At 41.5% G+C, this 20,590-nt stretch overlaps 1 long non-coding RNA gene across 1 annotated transcript in view; it reads right to left on the bottom strand.

The window, feature by feature from the left end:
* Positions 1 to 20,516, bottom strand: part of LOC308065892 — a 28,748-nt gene extending 8,232 nt beyond the window's left edge. The window contains exon 1 of the long non-coding RNA XR_013928967.1: positions 757 to 20,516. This is a non-coding gene — a long non-coding RNA (uncharacterized lncRNA). The remainder of the gene's footprint in view (positions 1 to 756) is intronic.
* Between the last annotated feature and the right edge of the window lie 74 nt (positions 20,517 to 20,590).

Raw genomic sequence — 20,590 nt, 5'->3', positions numbered from 1 at the left:
TTTCCTATCAAGTTGACATACAGTAGTGGTGCAAAATCCAGCAGCCTGCAGGTAACAGAGACTGAGTTTCCAGTGCTGTCAGTCTGGCACCTTTTCTGAGCTCTAAATTCTCCTGAATATGTAAATGGGGGTGGTGAGGAGGAGAACTATATGTAAAACTGGTGTCTTTGTTTTCCATCAAAATGCTAAAATTAAATCCCTTTTAGTAAGAACTTCCATTCAAGAATAATTTCAACTATGAGAGACAAGTAAATTGTAACTAACAGAATAATTAATTTTTTTATATATAATCAGGAAAGAAAATCAACTAGCAAAGAAATTCTAGGATAATATAAATTAGTTTAATTAAAATTGATTTCATATAAATTTGTTGTGGTTTTTTTTTTTTTTTTCTTGTGCTTGGGATGCTTCCAGCCAAAGATCTGGCAAGTTGTAAATAAACAGATCAAGGTATTGCAAACATTTTTTTCTCCTCTTCAAGAGTGGATCTAGAAACAACAATCTGAAAGGGAACAGGGACAGCATGATCTCTACAACTGCTGCAAGGACTGCCTGCTCAGAGTTGGAATTATGGGATTTTTATGCATCATCTGACCTTGGTCACTGAACGAATGAAATGAAGCAAAAAGGCAAGATACAGTTTTCTTGCCTAAAATAATTAATAATTTATAGCAACAGCATACAATGTGTGATAGTATACTAGCACAAGAAGAGGCATATGATGCCTGCGCATTATGAAAGGAGATGAGCTCTTACCTGGCTGCCCTCATTCTGCTGGTGCTTCCACTGAGTCTGAGCCTTGTCTGGATACAGACTGCAGAACCAGGCTTGTAACTGTTTTGGGGTCCTTGGCTGAGATAAAGCAATTCACCTTCCTACTTCCATCTGCCAGAGAGGGTTTTTCCCAATGTTCACACAGCATCAGACCTTTGCTAGGCATATCAAGAAACCTCAGCCGCTATGATCTACATGAAGAAAAGGTAGAAGAAAGGAAATTTCATTATTCAGATTATAGAGATAAGGAACAAAAGCCTGGAAGATGCAGAGCATGCAGAATTAAATCTCAACCTGTTGAGTCCCAGTTATTGCTGAAATATCTGCCCAGTCTTTCTTTTTGCAAAAACTTTGGCTATTACTCTCAGCTTTAGGATCCCAGGACTAAACCCTAGCAAAACCTTTGTGCAGTGTCTGTGTGTGTGAACACGTGTCTGCAATTGAGCAGAGAGAAGAGGAAGGGAGAAAAAGAGTATGAGACAGAGCAGATATTCAGAATAAAGTACTGATACCTGTCACTGTCATCAATAGTACAGAGTTACAATATCAGCACTGTGCATTGCTTTTATTCTTGTGATAAGGCAATTGAAGGAGGAAATATAAACAAATGCTGTTGAGCACTGGGCTCAAGGACCTTGGTTTCTTGTAGACTCATTGTAACTGTGAGCACTCACTGAAGGCTATCTCAAAACTGGGCCACTGAAAAGCTCTCTGTTCTACCTGGAGTGTTTTGTTACATAATAAGAGAGAGGTGGTTCTTTCTGTGGTCTTGCTTATGTCCCCATGTGTCTGGTTTACAGAGCTGGCAGAAACTGTGTTACTTCTCCGATTTCCACTTCTCCCTCAATTTAGCTAAAATCCACCAGTGGCTTACAACACAGAGTGGAAAGAATGGCACAGGCAAGAGACAGACTGGTAGGCAGGCAGACAAAAAGTGTGAGCTTGTAACTGTGGCTTCCTTCAGAGAAGAAGCTAAGACTGTCTGGATTTTTTTCCCTAACATTTGAAATCCTGCAAATGAAGACTGAAAATAATAATCACATGAACATTACATCTAAGGAATGGCATAGCATATATTCACATAGCTCATTTTTTTCTGTCCTTACCATCTCTTACCTGAAAATAGCGGTGCTAACTGGCATTGAGATGGAAAAACCTTACCCAGACAGGTTTCTCAACTGCTAAAAATCCATTCTACCTGCACACCATCTCTGTGAAAAGTTCAGTGTGACCTGAAACTCACATGAATCAGGGAAAATCACACTTCCTCCCTTCCTGTCTCCCTTCCTTCCACTCTCCAGTCTTTCCTCTCTTTCTTTCTTCCTTCCTTTCTCTTTCTTTCCTTTCTTCCTCCCTCTCTCTCTTTTTCTTTCTCTTTCTTTCTTTCTTTCTTTCTTTCTTTCTTTCTTTCTTGCTTTCTTTTTCTTCCTTCCTGCTTTCTTTCTGACTAGTACATTAGAAACTATGAGGGTGAAAGGAGTTAAAGGCAACAATCTTTATTGATTAGGGCTATTTGTTACTTCTCCATAGAATTATTACTAAACCAACCCACCTTGCTTAAGTTTTCTCTTACAAGGAAGTTCATTTATTTGTACAGGGCACTTGCAACATGGATCCCAGCACTGGAAGTGCTTTTCCATGTGGATATGCAGCTGTAGAAAACGGAACACAAACAAAACCTGGAAGTCCAGGAAATTTCCCTGTACTCAACGTTCAGAAAACAGTTGTGGCCAATCATGCAATAGAGCTTTACTCAATTCCATTGACTGGGAATAAAAAAGAATTTAAGAAACATGAGTGAATAGGAAAAGCAGTCTCTTACGAGAGTTAAAAGGAAGGACCTGCTCAGTGTGATGATATTCTGACTTTAAGGACTAAGAACCCATTTTATTTCAGCTGCTCCAGATTTTATTCTTACAAAGTTCTATTGCAAATCCTTATCCTTAGATTTTTTTTTTAGCTCTCCTAAGCTGCCATGAATTCAACAGTATTCTTAGAAGGATTCTGACTCCCTTATCCTTCCCATGAAAAGATGTTCCTCTGAGCAGAAGTAGGTATAATGTTTCCTTCCCACTACCCTTGTTCCTGTCACCAGCTACTTAGTTCAAATCTGAGTTACTGAATGGATTTAGGAGCTTGGCTTTCTAAACCCTGCTTAAATCAAATTAAATTAAAAACACATTCTGAATAGTATCTAAACTCAAAATGAGGGCAACTCGTCTTCTCTTGCTCCAAAATAACCAAAAAGCAATTTATGTTTTTGCCTCGAGATGAATCCTTTCACTGTCTCCCTGATGTGCCTGGGAGGGTATTCACACCAGACTAACCCTCAAACGTGTCTGTGGCTTTGGTCTGAGAGATTTTTCAGGCCACGAACACCCTTCCCCAAAGAGCCATGTTACCTGGGAGCAGAGGGAGAGCTTTTGCATGTGAGCATTCCTTATCGAGCATCTCTGCTGCTGAGTTGGGACTACTGAGTTCCAGCATCAGGAAAAATAAGCACCTTGAGTGGCTCCCCTCTGGCCCATCAAAGCCTAGTGGCTCAAGGAACTTCATACACAATGTGTTTCTATCCTAGCAACATTGGACCTAGTTTACCTTTGCTCATCAGCAGGTTACTAATGAGTTTTTTAGGGCCTCTGATCAGTAGCCACTTGTAATCTCCAAGCAGCCTGATTTTAAGCTACTAGAGACAAGTTATATACTTCAGTTTATGACAGCGTTTTGATTAGTTGTATTTCAGGTTGACTGGCCCACCAAAACTATAAACTGCAGGAGTTATAATTGCATGGAGAGGTTTAGTTAGCAAGAGGGAGTGTCCCCTTCCTTCTCTTTATCTGGAATCCGTGGAAAATATTAATTTGAGGGGAGGTATAAAAAGCAGGTTTTGAAAAAGTCTCACATTTATTTGATCAGCTCTAGTTCTTCATTCAGGTAACACCTGCCTCCAAGTCACTGCACAAATATTAATTTCCCCCCCATCTTTGAAAAGGAAATGGTAGACAACTTACCACACAACCAGAATGGATAACTGTTAAACAGACTTCTGTCCCTCCTTTAGAGCCTTTTCCAATTTTTTATAGGATTTTTGTCATAGCTCCTCACATCTTTGTTATTATTGTCAAGAAAAATTAAACAATAGCAATAATATTAATAATAATGGTACTAATAATGCTAATTAATAAAGTGATGGTGGTCTGACACCTTTCAGTCTAGAAAACTAGATTTCACTTTTTAAATTTTCACTCATTTTCTATTTTGACTTTTCTTCTGTTTTTTTCCTCTTTCATGAATATGCTATCCCACCCACTTTCCTTTCCTAGCACTTTCTTGCCTCATTTCACTTTGGCCTTGTAACTCACACCCCAACCATTTAGTTGCTGTTTCTGATCTTTACTTCTCACACTAGAAAGAACAACTCTTTGGTTCCTCTGGGACCTACCAAAGACCACTGCTCATCTCACATGAAAGATGAGCAAAAACTTTGATGATAACAAACCCTGAAGTAATATCTTCTTGAATCTGTTGGCTTAAAGGGTACATCACCTTCCAGCAGACTTTTCCAACTGGATAAATGTGTACACTTCAATATAACCATTAATCACATACTTAAAATTCTTTGTTACACAGAACCATTGCCCTGTTGAATATGCAGAAAGAGCACTGAGTTAGGCAGGAGTATGGAAAAAGAAAAGGTGAAAATTCTTTAACTATGCTAAAATACTATAAACATTTCAATGCACACAGGAGAACTACGTATTGTTTGTGGGTTTACTAGAGCTTGGTGGGTCTTTGGGAAGAAGATGACAAACTAGATTGCAAAGATATATTTCAAAGTATCTTGAAAAGAAGAATGTGTTGTTTTCAGAATACAATAAACTTAATTCAATATTTGGTTGACCTGATAGTGTCTGAAAGTTAATCTCTGAAGTTTCCTTCTCATCCAGCTGTGACTCTCACAAAACATCTGAAACACTCATGAGACAAATATGACCAATGATGATACCACTTCCCTATTGTTTTCTTAAGGTTTGGGGTTATTGTCTTTATCTGATACTCTTTTTTAGCTTCCATTGCAGAAAAACAAGAAATGTTTTTCCTATCCCATGGATTTTTAAATTATCACAAAGGTGGGATCTTTCAAAATAGAAAGCCCCATTGTGTGAGGCCAGTTTAGGCAAAATGGGTCTTGAAGCTGGGTCAGCTTAGAATGCAGTCTGTGCTAGGTGTTCCTTAGTCATCTGTCTTTCACTTTGCATGAATTACTAGGAAGAAAGAGGATCTATTTGTCTCATATCTTTAGAGAAAACCCCCCTCATGAATCTTAGCTATAAGAAGGCCATGTCAGATCCAAGAAGACTTTCCCAACAGAAATCAATGAAATATGTATATTTTGAATAAAACCAAAGATTTTTAAGAATTCCCACTTTCCAGTGAACAGCTGTTTCATTGGAAAATTCCCGACCAGTTGTAACATATGGAAAGACAAGGTCATCATGACTCAGTGTTGTCATCTGTTGTTCCTTGGAGGATTAATATGGATCACTAATAACTGCAGCAGCCAGAGCAATTAATAATTGAAGAAGTGCTAATGAGGGCATTGATGAAATCAGCAGAGTCAGAAATCTCTTCACCGTAATATTTTTGCCTCTTTTTGATCCTTTTTCCACCATGTGCTGAGCAAAAAATTTAGGTTTTCTGCTTGTAAGGCCTGACCGTCCTTTAATAAATGGAGTTATGTTTGATAATACTATGACTGCCTGTAGGTGCCTGCCCATTAAAATCCTGCCTGAGTTTCCCCAGTTTTCCTGCAACATGTGCTTCCCTTTGAAGCTCCATGAAGTTCATTAACTTAGAGATCTGAGGCCATCTTTATTCTGTACATTACTTTATCCATGAAATATGCAGGTCATAAAAGAGAGATGACTACACATTCCCTGTACACGGCTTTCTTCTTCCTTCAGGCTGAACAGTGATACCTGGTTAGGCCCTTTACAATGCTTGCATGGTGTCTAGCAAGACCCACCAGGAACAGAGAAAAAACTTACTCTCTAGGTTCATCTGCTATCTTCATCTCTGATGTCAAGTAATTTTAGGCTCTAATCCAGGAAATCCTTTCTAGATGCTCAGGCTGATGCTTTTTATGGTCTTCCTTTGCTGAGGGCTCTGCAGGGAACAGAAAAAATCTTTACTGGGACTGGTCTGTTGCTAGTTAAGTGCAGGATGAGGAATGATAGGTCAAAGAAAGAGCAAGAACAAGCAGCTAGTCTCATTTTCTCAGCAGTCTCGTCCTTTCCCTTTGCAAAACCCTTCCAACATCACATACTTTCTGCTGAAAATGTCTTTTGGGCTTTACTAGAGATACCTTAAATTAGAGTTTGCCTTGTTTATTTTTCACCACCATACATTTCATTTATGGCACCTGCAAAATGCCACTTCTGCTTGACAGGGATTATTCTGAATGCAAAGCACGGATTAAATGCAAGGTCTAGAGTCATGAAAAGTGTTCTAAGAGTATGCCATAATCAGCAAGTTAAGAAAGGGATACAAGGCCTGCAAACCTAAAATTTTCACCTGCAATTACCCAATGGCCATTAGTAGCCACCTGTCTACCTGAGGAACTTCTGAAGAACACCAGGCTCCTGTGGAAATGAGGAGAGAACAGAAAGAGAAGCAGTGTCAAGAAGCAGGGCAGCAAGCAGAAATTTCTGTTTCCAACAGGGAGAAACCAATTTGTCATGCTAAGAAATAGTGCAGAATAATACATGCCTCTTGGTAGACAGGAACATTGGAGCAGAGTAGTGCTATCTCCTGCCCATGAAGGCATATGCATCAACAGCCAGTGTGGGAGAGAACTGGAAAGGACTGTAAATGTGCGGTTATGGCATGCCATCACTTAGTAAGGTGCAGCACATTTCTCCTCCAAGTGACCCACTTAATGGTTTTATGCTCCTAGAAAACATGACTAAAGCAGACAAAGCAGATAAAATACACATGGTCATACTAAAGAGGAAAAGAACTTCAATTATACTGTTCCAGAGCAATAATTTCATTAAACAATGGCTGCATACAGATGTGCTGCTGACAGAGAAACTGTACACGAACAGAATGAAAAATCAAAGCAGGGAGCAATTCTAGGTATCACTGAAAGACGCTAAGCTGTTCAGTTCAGGATCTATGCAGGAGAGCTTCCAAGGATCAGAGCCAAAATGCATAACTGTCCTTTGCTGATGCATGCTCTGCCTGCTGCTTGCCCTGACCTCTGATAAAGCAAATGTAAGGCTCCCTTTTAAAACTATTCTTTAAAATTATTCTCTTACACCTGTGCCACGTGTGTACCTGTGTCAGCAGGAGAACATCGCCCAAGTGGGAGAGTGCAACCCGCGGCTCCCAAACCCATGGAGGAGCCTTAATCCTGGAGGATTTTTAATCCTTTTCCAATGGCTATGCAGGACTTTCAATACCTGCTTTTCCACAGATTCCCTGGAGAGTACAGGCACCTATCCAAACACTTCAACCACTCTCAACAGTATCCCTCCAAGCCCAAAGCATCAAGTGAATAACATTTTACAGTCTACAAGTCAGCTTCACCAGCTTCATTATTTTTCTTGCTGAGTAATATATGAAGAAGATTAGGCCCACAATAACCTACCACTGCCTTTGCTTCAAAATTTTTTCCGGAACACTCTGAAAGGGGGAAAAAAAAAAAAAAAGATACACAGTGATAAGTAAGCTACTGATAGTAAAGAACATAACTATACACATAGACAATACAAGCAATTAATTAGCTGCAGCTAGTGAATTAAAACTCAGGAGGCCACACACATTTTTATTTCCTGAGAAGGTGGTTTCCCATCTTAGTTATGTCAAAGGTGCCTTTTATTAAGGTACCAAAATTCAAACAGGAAATAGTTACTGTTTTAATGATCTGTAAAACTTTACATCTTTCCTTACCAAATTTTCAGGTGACTGCAGGTGCAAGTTATTGTACCTGCCTTCCCAGCCACCACCTAGCAGATGTTTTCAGTTCACTGGTAGGAATATGAAAACAAATATGGGTACCACTAGTGAGGTAGCCTGACCTTAAATAGCAATTACCGACCACAGTTCTTGATTACAGGAAATGAAGGCTAAAAATGTGTTCAGAGCCAGGTATGGAGACTGCACGGAGCTGCAGTACAGCACCAAGGGAACCTGTGTGGGAGTGAGACTTGAGCTAGCTTCAGGCCAGGAACACCACACAGCCAGTGACACACCACCAGAGCGAAGGGCAAGGCAAGGCCACAGCCAGAGGCTGAGTTTGGAGAGGCAACACATCAATATTGCCCGTTTTTGTCCTGGACAGGGAGCTAGCAGGGCTGGGGTCAGACTGGTGTTTAGGAACAGGAACATAGGCAAAAGGGACAGAAGTGTGGCTGGTATACTCAGCATCTAATGAGATCCTATGAGACTGAAAAGCATCCAGGTGGCTGGCTACCACCGCCTGCCTTGTGGGATTTGGGAGGAATAGCTGTAGATTTATACATTTTCGTACTGAGCAACAGCAGACTCAATTTAATGAAGCAGGATTCCTCCAGTTCGTTGAATGCCAAGAGCATATATTTGCAAAGCAGTATTTCATCAGATATTTTATCATTTAAAAAAACCTAGAACTCTGAGCATGCTAGACATTCATAAACATTTAGAGCAATACTGGCTTATGAATTAATATCCCATTTAAAAATGACTTAGTTACTGTCACTGTCCCTCTAAATTTATAAAAATATAAATTCCACTTTAATGTTATAAACTGTTCTGTACTGTGTAAGGTATTCTAAATAACACAATATTCTAATGCAGATATTCATGTCTGAATATCTAATAGGGAACAATGTAAAAAAAAAAAGCAAGCTTTACATTAGATTGCATAATAAAACGTAGTAGCTTATACTAGTAAAAGTTTATATTAGTATTTTATACTACCTAATACATTTATATATGGAATGCCACTACTTGGATAGCTACAGATAATTTAAAAATAATATATTAGCCTAAAGATAACACTGGTTAGGTAGAGAAATCACAAGAGCTCTGAGGTACAATTTACTTCATAAACAGACAAAACTTCCCTAGAACTTTATAAATGCTGGTAATTACTGAAGACTTGTCAGAAAATATAATCCTGAATTTACATAGGACATCTCACTTTTACAGAACAAATTACATTATACCTGTTCCTTCCTAAACTGAAGGTAGGAATCATTTTTAACTACATCTGTATTGCCAGTGATTGCTCGTGCTTATAAATTATTTAGGTTGAAATCATATTATTTTTCATTGTGCATTAGCAGTGAATTCATGACTGGCTGATCAGCTATTAAGAAGTAATCAGAGAATCGGTACTTGGGCCTTTGACACAAGGGGAAAGTTTATTTCAGAATCCCTTCAGGGATTTTGCAGAAAGCCACTTTTCACCAGTTCTTCTCAGTTCCTTGTTATTTTATCCACTATTAATTACCCCTCTGGAGCTGAAAAACAGCTATTCCAAAGTGATGGTTTTTCAATAAGTTGTTTATACAATACACGCACATTGGGATTACCAAGTCTGCTTTCAGTCTTTTCTCTCTGTGTAGCTTCACTGTTGGATCAGCTTACCTCATCACCTGTACAGTGTCTTGTTTGGATGAATCCCCCCTGCTTAAATGCTGCTTTATAACCAGGTATTTCTAGCTCACTGCAGATTTGTTCACCAAGGGGCACATCCTCTAGCAGATTTAGACCTTTCAGGAATCTTGACCATCGTTTTTGTCCTGGCATTTGCAATAATACTTAGACTTATGGCTTCCTGACACAGCAAATTTATGAGAAAAGGTATCCTGAGGCCAAGGACCACAACTGCTCCAAAACAGCAGAGCTGCACTAATGGAAAGGAGCAACACATCTGACAAGATTTGCACATGTGCCCATGTCTGGAATTTTGCAGCCGCCATCAAGAACCAGCAAGTAATTCCAGAGCATCTCAGGAAGAAGGGACCCAGCCAGGTCCCTACCTATTTCTCTACCTAACCTGAGGACAGCCAGGTGGCCTCAGGAGGAGATGTCACCCTTTACAGCTCCAAACCCAAGCCAAACAACCAGACCCTACTTATACTCTGTGCATTTCAGAGCCAGACACTACTGTGGAAAACAGAAAGGAAAACCACCACTAAACATGCAAAATAGATACATTGGGTGATTCATGTTCCAGGTGCTCTGGGGAACCACCAGCTTTGGCAGGTACAAGCTGCCCAGATTTCTTATGCTGTTCAGCTTCCTTTCTTCATTTTTAGGTGTTCAAAACAGTGCTAGAGAGTTGAGGTTGATTCAGTAAATGCACACACTTACATTTGAGCTCATCCTCTAAGCCTTGTATCGTTAGTAGACAGAAAGAGGCATTTCTAAGGCACAAGACAGCCCATCTTCAAGCAGATCATTAAAACAGCCCAGGTGAATTACACTGTACAACAGCTTATGTTTCTCCGCTATTAAGGCAACCTAAGAAAGATGAGATATTGAAGCTGAGAACATCTGAAGTTAGCTGGAAGTTAGTTCCATTCCTGATTTTTAAAGGCTTTGGTTATTTCACATTGCAAATCCACAGCTCTCAACACACTTCCTCTCCTTTCCTCTCCTCCCATCCTTTGCAACGGCCCTTTATTTTTCTGCCTAGTTTCTGCCCTTCATCCTTTTTCAGCTAATGTAGCAATATCGGAGTTCTTAAGAATGGCAAGTCTGTTTATTTGCAGTTGGAGACAGAGAAAGATGAAAAGTAAAAGCATCAAAATAAAGCAACGGAACAAAATGACAAGCAAAAACTCCAAAGCAGTTTTATCACTACCCTCAGCTTTTAAGTACTGTTATATTTCATAAGAAAACTGCCTAAATTGGGCTACAGATACAATTTGAAACACACAGAGATTATAAGACTAAATGATGCAGAAGCAGTCTGCTTTTCTGCAGAATACTAAAATACTATATTTATAACCAGGACTCGGCATGGCTTTATAGAAAGAGACCTAATAAACAGCAGAGAATATAGCCAACTTTCAGTTCCCCAATTAAGAAGGCTTTCTTTCCCCATGCAAATATGTCATGCAAATCATGGAGAACAATTCCAATTTGCCTTCTACATGAACACTTTGGAGTTAATCAGACAGACATGTGAGCACTGTGTATGTTAGACGTGCTGTGCTACTGTTCCAGTGGTTTTAAATTAATAGTATGACATTGCACTTTTCATTATGAAAAATTCAGCTGAGGTTTTTTCCACAGTTTTTCAGTCTCGCATCCTTGAACATCAAATATCAACAAGGCTTTTATGTAAATATCACAGAATAGTTGAGGCTGGAAGGCACCTCTAGTCCAAACCCCTGCTCAAAGCAGGAACAGCTAGGGCAGGTTGCTGAGGGTCATATTCACCTGGGGTTTGAGTATCTCCAAGGGTTCAGCCTGTGACAGTGTTTGACCAGAGTTAAGTGTTTTCATGTGTTTGAATGGAATTTTGCATATATCGATTTGTGCCCATTGTCCCTTGTCTTTTCACTGGGCACCGCTGAGAAGAGTCTGGCTGTGTCTTCTTTACTACCCCTGAGAAGGTGTTCATAAACACGGATATAACCTCCCTGAGACTTCCCTTCTCACACTAAACAGTACTGGCTCTCTCTGCCTCTCCTCATATGAGTCCCTTTATCAGCTTCACGATTCTTTTCCAGACCCAATATGTCTTTCCATATTGCTTACTGGGGAGCCCCGGACTGGACCCAGCACTCCAGATACCTCTCACCAGGGTGGAGCAGAGGGGAAGATCACCTCCCTTTACCTCATGCAACCCAGCAGGCTGTCGGCCTTGGCGGCAAGGGCACATTGCTGGCTCGTTTCACTCGGTGCTCACTGGGACCCCCAGGTCCTTTCCAGTAAAGCTGTTTTCCAGCCTATCGTTTCCCAGCTTGTCCTGTTGCCTGGAGTTGTACCTCCTCAGAGGCAGGACTTTAAATCTCCCTTTGTTGAACTTCATGAGGTTCCTGGCAGCCCATTTATCCAGCCTTTCAAGGCAGTGCAACCATCTAGATTATCAGCTAGTCCTCCCAATTTTGTACCAAGTTTTGCAAGCTTGCTGAGGGTGCATACTATCCTACTATCCATGTAATTAATGAAGATGTTAAACAGTGTTGGCCCCAGTGTTGACCCCTGGGGTACACCACCAGTGACTGGCCTCCAGCTGGACTTTGTGCTGCCGACCACAACCGTCTGGGCCCAGCCATACAGCCAGTTTTCAGTCCACTGCCCATTTATTTAGTCATCAGTTGTCTACGAGGGTGTTATGAGAGACAGTGTTGAAAGTGTGCTTTCAACATAAGTAAAAATAAACATCCACTCTTGTCCCTTCACCCTCCAAGCCAGTCATTTCATCGTAGAAGGCTACTGGGAGGGTGAGGCACAATCTCCCCTTTGTAAATACACGCTGACTGCTTCCAATCACCTTTTTGTCCTGACAAGACAATTGTCAGTGGCCAAAGACAATTGAGTGTCCCCGCAATGACATTAGCTGTTCCCTCAGTGCTCACGGATGCATCCTGTCAGGTTCCATGGACTGCTGTGTGTTCAGCTAGTTTAAATGTTCCCTAACCTGATCTTCCTCCACCAAAGATAAGTCTTCCTTGTTCCAAACTTTCCTCCTGTTTTCAGGGACCTGGAATGCTTGAAGGCAAATCTTATCTGTGAAAACTGGGGCAAAGAAGGCATTGAGTATCTTGGCCACTCCTGTGTCATTTGTTACAGTTTCCTGGTCCCATTCAGCGCTGGGTCCTTCCTGCTGAGATACTTGTAGAAGCCCTTCTGGTGGCCCTTCATGTCCCCTAACAGATTTAAATCCTGATAGGCTTTGACTTTTCTAATGCTATTCCTGCATGCTCAGACAGTGTCTCTACATTCCTCACAGGTCACCTGTCCCTACTCCCACCTCTTGTTATGCTTCCTTTATATGTCAGAGTTATGTCAGGAGCAATTTGTCCATCTATGCAGACTTCCTGCCACCTTTGCTTGACTTCCTGCAAATCAGGATGGACTACTCTTGAGCTTGGAAGAGCCGGTCCTTGAAAAATTAGCAAACTCACCTGGACCCCTCATCTCTGCAGGTCCATCTCCTATGGGATTCCCCTAAGTAGATCCCTGAGCAGGCCGAAGTCTGCTGCCCTGCAGTTCAGGGTTATGAACCTGACACTGCCTTGCTCTGTCCCCTCAGTATCCTGAACATCACCATTTTACAGTCACTGCAGCCAAGGTTGCTCCCAAAGGTTGCTTCACTTCCCTGGCCAGTTCTTCCTTGTTTGCAAGTACGAGGTCCAGCAGAGTGCCTCCCATCATTGGCTCATTGATCATCTGTGCTAGGAAGTAACCATCAATGTACTCCAGAAACCTCCTGGACTGCTTGTGCCTTGCTGTGCTGTCCCTCCAGCAGATATTAGGGTGGCTGAAGTCCCCTCTGACCAGATCCTGTGAACATGAGGTTTCTTCCAGTTATTTGATGAAGGTGCCTCATCTATTTCTTCCTAATCAGGTGGTCCACAAAAAACACACACAATGTTGGCCTTGCTAGTCTGTCCTCAAATCCTAAGCGGTAAACTCCTCATTGGCTTGTCATCCATCTCTAGGAAGAGCCCCACACGCTCCTGCTGCTCTCACGTAAAGGGCAGTTCCCTCTCTTTGAAGGATGCCCAATGCACCTGGATCACTCCAGCCATGTGAGCTATCCCGTTATGTCTCTGTGACCCCAATGAGATTGCAGCAACAGTATGCAGAGCTCAAATTCCTCCTGTCTGCTTGCTCCCCATGCTGCATACATTAGTGTACAGGCATTTCAGAGAGGCACAGGGTTTTGCTGATTTCACAGGAAAGGTGTGAGAGCTTCCCTCATACCGTAGTCCTCTTGACACTTCCTCATTTGAGTGTATATGCTTGAGGTCCCATTCTGTACCGCTGGTTTTGAGGTCTCTCTCATCCATCCTACATCTTTTGCCAGCCAACCAAGTTCATCACTTCCTCACTTGACTGTGGGTTATCATCATTTCCCTCCCCCATCATTTCCAGCTTCAAACTTTCTTTACCAGGTTTGCCAGCCTGTTGGAAAAGATGGTTTTGCCCTCCCTAGTCAGGTGGGATCCCATCTCTTCCCCTACAGGCTTTGATCCTCACAAAGGATCCACGGTCATAAAAAACAAATCCCTGTCATTGATACCAGCTGCACAACAACAGTTGTTCATCACAGGATCCATTCACTCCATGTTAAACCCTTCACCCTCACCAGCAGGATCAAGGACAAAACCATTCTGGCCCCTCTGCCCTTGTCATTTGGTCATGTTCAATACACTCCAGGTCTTCCCTGGTGGCAACATTGGTGTTCACCTGGAAGAGCAGCAGGGGTTAACAGTCTGAGGACAGGACAAGTCATGTCAGTGTTTCCACAATGTCTCAGATCTAAGCCCTCAGCAAGTCTCAAACCTCCCTAGACAGGGTTCAGGTTGGTAGATGGGGGCCTTGCAGCACTATCTTCTGATCAAAAAGTTTGCTTTGGTTTTTGCAGAAAACAGGATTTGAGCATCTTAGAAGACGATCAGTACAAACTCTTGCAGGCACCCTTTGTGACAGAATAGGTATCAGTTCCTGACAAACTGTCCTGAGATACTGTGTCTGGGAACATGCAGGGATAACGTGAGATACTGCTGCTGTTGGCCCAAACTCAAAGGTCTTCAGCTGAATATCCTTCCCTTTCCCTTTTCCTCTTCTCAGTTCTAGCCTCAAGCCAAAGCTAAGAGGAAGCAGTACAGGAGTAAAGAGAGAAAATCATCGTTACAAAAAATTTTAAATATTTTGTTTTTCTTACAGATTTACTTAATAGTTTTTCAATATCCCTAGGCTGACATTCTTCAGACAGTGTTTGCTATGCAGCTGATCGGCCTTTGAAAGCCACCCACTTGAAGTGCTGTGTTTCGAAGTATAACTTTAAGACACTAAGTTATATAAAAACTTAGGGTTTTGGCTGACTGAAGTTGGGTAGCCGCAATTCTTACCACCCATATTCTGCACTGCTATGGGATGCCGAGGCACCTTCCTTCAGACAGAAGTGTTGTCCATGTTGCTGAAAAAAGCAAAGTTTTATAAAAATGTGTTGAAAAAAGCAAGTAGTCTGTATACATCTGTGCTTATTGAAGGTTCACCATCTTCTGAGAAATCAGGCTGCAAGGGAGGAAGGAACTAGCTCTCCTGTGCCATGTCATACTCTAACCAGAGCTGCTGAGAACTTTTTTTTTAAAGGGCAAGGTCAGAGATTAAATTGGCAGTTGTCAATTCATTGAAACTTAAATTGCTCATCCAGAAGATTAGTTTTAGCCAATGTTTCAACTCAGAAGTATATGGCACAAAAAGTTCTAAAAATGTCAGCGTTTCATTTTGACAAGTTTTAATAATAACATGCAATATTTAAGCTTTATTTTGATTTTTGGTTGCAAAAAATGGAATTAATGCTAGTAAAAACATAGGGAAATGGTAAAAAACCAAAACAATTGAAGATGATATAAATGGAAAGTTTGGACTTGCTCCACTTGTGATTTGGGGTGTGGGGGGAGGGATCACAGTCCATGGAACAGGTAATTGTCTTTTCCTCCCTATTTGGGATGTTATTTTGTCATATGGCTTAGAACCATTTCCGGCCCAGTTCTGGGGCTGAATATATATCCTGTCCCTGCCAGAGGTGCTACTGTGGGCATTTTTAGCCGTAGCAGGGAGTTCTGGCAGTGGCAAGTACACGCTTATACAGTGACAAAATCAAACCAAATAAACCCAAATTCCAAATCATTAAACCTGTGAAGGTCAAAGAACTAGCTTCCTCCTTTCATATATAAGGTAACTATGAGAAAGTTGGGCAGTTTAGGCAATATATTAATTACATCCTTATGATACCACAGCAAAACCCTTGACTGTAACCATCCAATTTCATGGCATTTTATTTTATCATGTGAAATGGCCAATAATACCAGAAACAAGGACCCCTCTGTATGTAGTTTTGCTGTCGTGTTAGATACATTAGGACCAACTGCAGGCACTGCAAGCGATACAGCTTCTTCTGTTTGATGTCTTTTTTTCTCTTATGACTTAACAAATTTATATGCAATATAAAGATTTGTTCTAATGTAATAATTGAATAATCTATCAGTTTCCACATACAGCTTCTTTAAAAAGTCTATTCTACAGTGATATTTCAGTTAGCACAGTTCCTCTTCCCCGATAAAATTATTTCACAGGAAGAGCAATATTTAAAAAAAAACCCAACCCTGCAGTGAGTTCTAGCCCCCAGCAATGACCCTAAAAAACACCAGGTGCACTGTACTTGAGATTTTAACTGCTGCACTACTTCTAAAGTATTTGTACATATATTTCTTCACCGATTTCAACACCCCTGTATCATTTATTTCCCCTCCCAGTTTATCACTCCACACTCCACTATTTTCTCCATCTCTCCCCTAGGTTGTTTTCTTAGTTGTTGGGGTTTTGGTTTTTTCCTGTTACTTTTGGTTTATACCTTCTGTATCTATGAGCAATCCCTATAATGTAAGATAAGAGTCACAATTTAGTCCCTGGAGATTTAAAAGTATTGAGAAGTAAAAGATGTTAAAGGTTTATTATGTCAAAAAGTGTATAATCACATTTCAGCATTTCACTTTTTCCAAACCATGTCATTTTGCCTTGTCTTTTGTTACAGTATCTCAAAGGTTACACACACTGTATTTCTTTAGTTTGCTGCTACGCCTGTCTGCAAATGTGTTCCCTGAGGGAAAATTTGCTCTCATTTCACAGAAGCAGAAGCAAGTGCAAAACAGGAATCTGTGAGAGGTGTTCATTCAGCTCTACACAGGGATTTGCATGATTTGCCATGTGATAGTTCAGCAGAACTTTCTATGCTGTCTGTGGCACTGTTTATGACTTGCTTTCTGGGATGATGTTCTTTCCTTTAGAAAACAAGTAGTTCCTCAAAAAGTAAACAATACGTGGAAGAACTAACAACAGCTCTGCACTGTACCATTCATTGGCTAGCCATGTAATTTGGAATAATCATTCAGTAAGAGTTGAAAGAATTGCTTTTGCCACAAGAAAGCAATTCAGTCTTAAAAAGAATACTCTGGATTCACTGTTTTCATTGTGTACTGGTAAACCTAGTACTTCCGCACAGGATTTCAAACTGTACTGAGAAAAAGGCATCTCTTTGTGGCAGTTGGGGAACCTTGGGTTTTCTACTCTGTAAATAGTTCAGCGAGGGTGTTCTCAATTTCGGTGACAGATGATAACTTCCATGGTGACTGTAACTCAGCCAGCTACCGCAGACAGAAGCAGACAAGGAGCACTCCTATCATCCCTGGTTGTAACTCATTGCTTACACAAGGAGCACTGCCAGCTGATTTGAGGAGAGGGTAACCTTGGGCAATCAGTACTTTGGAAAACAGTCAGGGCTGATCTGATCTGAAATGAGCTATGATCAGCAGAGAATGTGTGGCTGTAGCTTTTTATGCATTGCAGGTTTGCAGCACTGAGCAGGTCCTAAGTCCTGTAAAACTGAGGCTTTGGAAGGTGCCAAGCGTGCCTAGTACTCTGAAGGGTTGTCTAGGTGTTCCTGTAATCAGATCCAGGTCCATACCAAGGACCTTTTGCATTTTTCTGTTAGTACAAAAGGGGCTGAAAGCAGCTTAAATGTTCAGTGAATTGCCTGTCACAGGGGAGTTCTTGATCCAAAGTAAGTATACCAAGCTCCATGACCAACACATTTTCCTAAGCTAAAGCACTGTCGCTTCAGCTTAGCTGTAGCCTGAATGCAGCTCAAGTACACAGGATACATGCTGTGCTTCAGCAGATTGAGCCTGGATGTGAGTGCCAAACTCATTTGTTGCAACAGGCTGCTACAGGAATACTGGCTTACCCTTCTGCAACAGCTTCAGTGCTTGACCTTCTTCAGGCTCCTCCACATACAAACCTAGACCTGTGCTCTGTCCCTGAGTGTCCCCATGGCCTCTGCCTGGAGATAACCCCTGCCTGAGCCTCCCTCTGCAGCCAACGTGAGTCAGTGATGCAGGCTGTGGGGGGAAGGACTCAAACGTGAGTGCAGCGGATAAGGCTTATGCATTCAAGGTAGAGGTCAGGTTCCATGATATTTAATAGCTCCATAAATAAGACACTCAACTACCATGTGAGATACCTAGTTCAAACTCTTCTGCTGATTTGGAGCAGCAATTCAACCTCAAGTCATTGTCTCCAGAAGACTCACTCTAGCTTCTATGCCACAGGGCAGTTCTCTTTTTATCTTTTTTTATCTTTTTTATCAAAGCTCTTCCAGCCTGGAGAAAATGTTGTGTCTCTGTGCATGCAGTGACCACATCTGCACAGTCCTTACACACACATTTTAAGGCTCTTAAAAAAGCTTCAGGATGTAATATTTTGAAAAATAATACATGTTTATGAGGAAACTATACCTGTGCCAGTATCTAATGCATTCTCAGGTGATTTGATTCCCATTATGCAAAAAATGGTGTTAGTTTGACTTTCTGTGCAACACCAAGGCAGTACTCCAACTATCCAGCCAGTAACTATCCAGCCAGATTGAAACTAAAAGTTGCAGAGCATGCTCTAAAGCATGGCAAACACACAGGAAGATGAAAATTCAGAGCAAAGAAAAATATATGGGCCATTAAAACTCAAGCACAGGTTTAATTTCCGCTCAAGTCTAACTTTGCTTTTGTCTCATTGTCATGACTGCACAAATGCCAGGATAAGTTGAACTGTTTTGATAGCAAAACAAACTAAACTAGAAAGCTTACATGTGCATACAATTCAGGTATTTGAGAAATAGGCTTCTCCTGTCCTCTTTCCATACATGTGTGATGGCAGGTGCCATGTGGAAGCAGGACTAGTGCCCATATGTCCTCTCCCTTGTCCTGTGCTGCTTAGCTATCCACAGAAACTGCTGCTGATTGAAAAATGTTCCTAACTGTTGTTTGTGAAAAACTGCTGAAGAGCCCTAGTATAAGGACTTTGGTTTTATTTTGTCTCATGAGAAGGGGTTGATTTATGTGACAAATGCAAAACCCCTAAAAGACATCTGTGAATTTGGATGAAAAGGCATTTCCTTCCAGTCTGAAGGAATGATTCCATCTTAGACCTCCTTAGACCTGTCCCCACTCCTTGGCCCCTGCTGTTGACTAGCTTACTCCACACTGCTGGCTTCTGCACCTCTCATTGCTTTTGTACCTCACTCCTATATAGGGGTCACTGGGTCTCACCTCAGGGTTCTGCATGTCATGAGGTGGTAGGTCCCAGAAAGATGAGCCACCGCCTTGTGAATCACTTGTTTATAGAAGATTGCCTCTTTAGCTGATTGAATAAAGGGAACGCCTGCAATAGCATATAATTGCTCTTGCAATAAATACCAATCGGTTGCTCATTTTTATCAAATGCCTTCTGTACACCTCTGCTTTCTTCATCTTCCCAAGCACGAGACAGCTCAGATAAATAAAAAACTAGCATATAGTACAATTTTAAAAACTGAGGGTTGCAAGGGGTCTACAGGTACTTTCATTTTAGAATCATGTAACATCTCCATCCCTGTTTCTCCCTAATTATCACTTGGACTATGCTATGCAACCTTTTGCCTGGATCTTTCTTTTGCCTCCTTACACTTTCTCAGTTTCTAGCTATTTTAAATTGCATGTTGTAAAAAAGCTCACCTATCAAAATTCAGTGTGCTGGGGAATATGGCATCCTTAAGTTCACTTCATAAGCTTCGGCTTGAAGATGGGATTTCTTTACCACAAAGACTTTGGGGGCTGATTTTACTGCTGTTCACTGGAACAAGACTGGTGTGGCACCGTACAGTGAAGAACAGGATCCTTTAGCTTTTGCTTGTTCTTAACATAGATTGTGTTGCAGATACTAAGCAGATCCACCACTTCTTTTGCTTTCTGTTGTCATTTCCAGTATTTAAATAGCTACACTTACACTGCAGATTGCTTCAGAGAAGTAGACGCAAGAATTTAGTAAAATGTAAAGAATACACATTAAATATTTGGTGATATATCCTCAACAAACAGCTCTTATTGCCATCTCCCTATGTGTTTGTCCATCCCATCTGCTTCTAATTATGTTTGAAATCATTGGCTCATTCCAGCCAAGAAGAGCTGAAGTCTCAAAGACATTTACATTTCTCTAAGTTTAGCGCAGATCTACTGTCTTCTCCAAGTATGCTCCATGCTTTTACCCAAGATCATGTGCATGGGAGAAAAACCCAAGGAAGGAATGGGTTTTAGGGAAGGCTTCACTCAGAGCTGGCAGTCACGCATGAGAGGCATTTGTAGGAAACCAGGCTGCTTAGGTCTCTGACAGGCAAATACACCAAGTTAAAATGGGAGGGTTGAAGCTGTTTCTGCCTCTGGCTGTCCATCCCAGCCAAGGCAGGAACAATCGAAACTCTGATGAAACAGCGTTTGAACCACCGTGGTTTTCAGCTTGGGCTTTTAAGGTAAGGTAGTGCTGACTGGCGTTTTGCGGTACCTGTAGCCCGTGCATATAGGGTTTACCTGTGTGAGTAACTTCTATTTTTGCGCAGGTGCCTTCAGCAACGGCCGCGGGTTCGTCCTTAAAGCAGCACTAAGACGGCCGGGGTAGCGTTACCCGCCGGCTCCTCGCAGGCTCACCCTCGACACCCCGCTGCCGAGGAGGGGGTGCCTTCAGCGCCATGCTGTGGCCCACCAAGCGGCGTAAC

Source organism: Falco punctatus, assembly GCF_963210335.1.
Source record: "Falco punctatus genome assembly, chromosome: 6".
Lineage (NCBI taxonomy): Eukaryota > Metazoa > Chordata > Aves > Falconiformes > Falconidae > Falco > Falco punctatus.
This window is presented reverse-complemented; position numbering and strand designations above follow the sequence as displayed.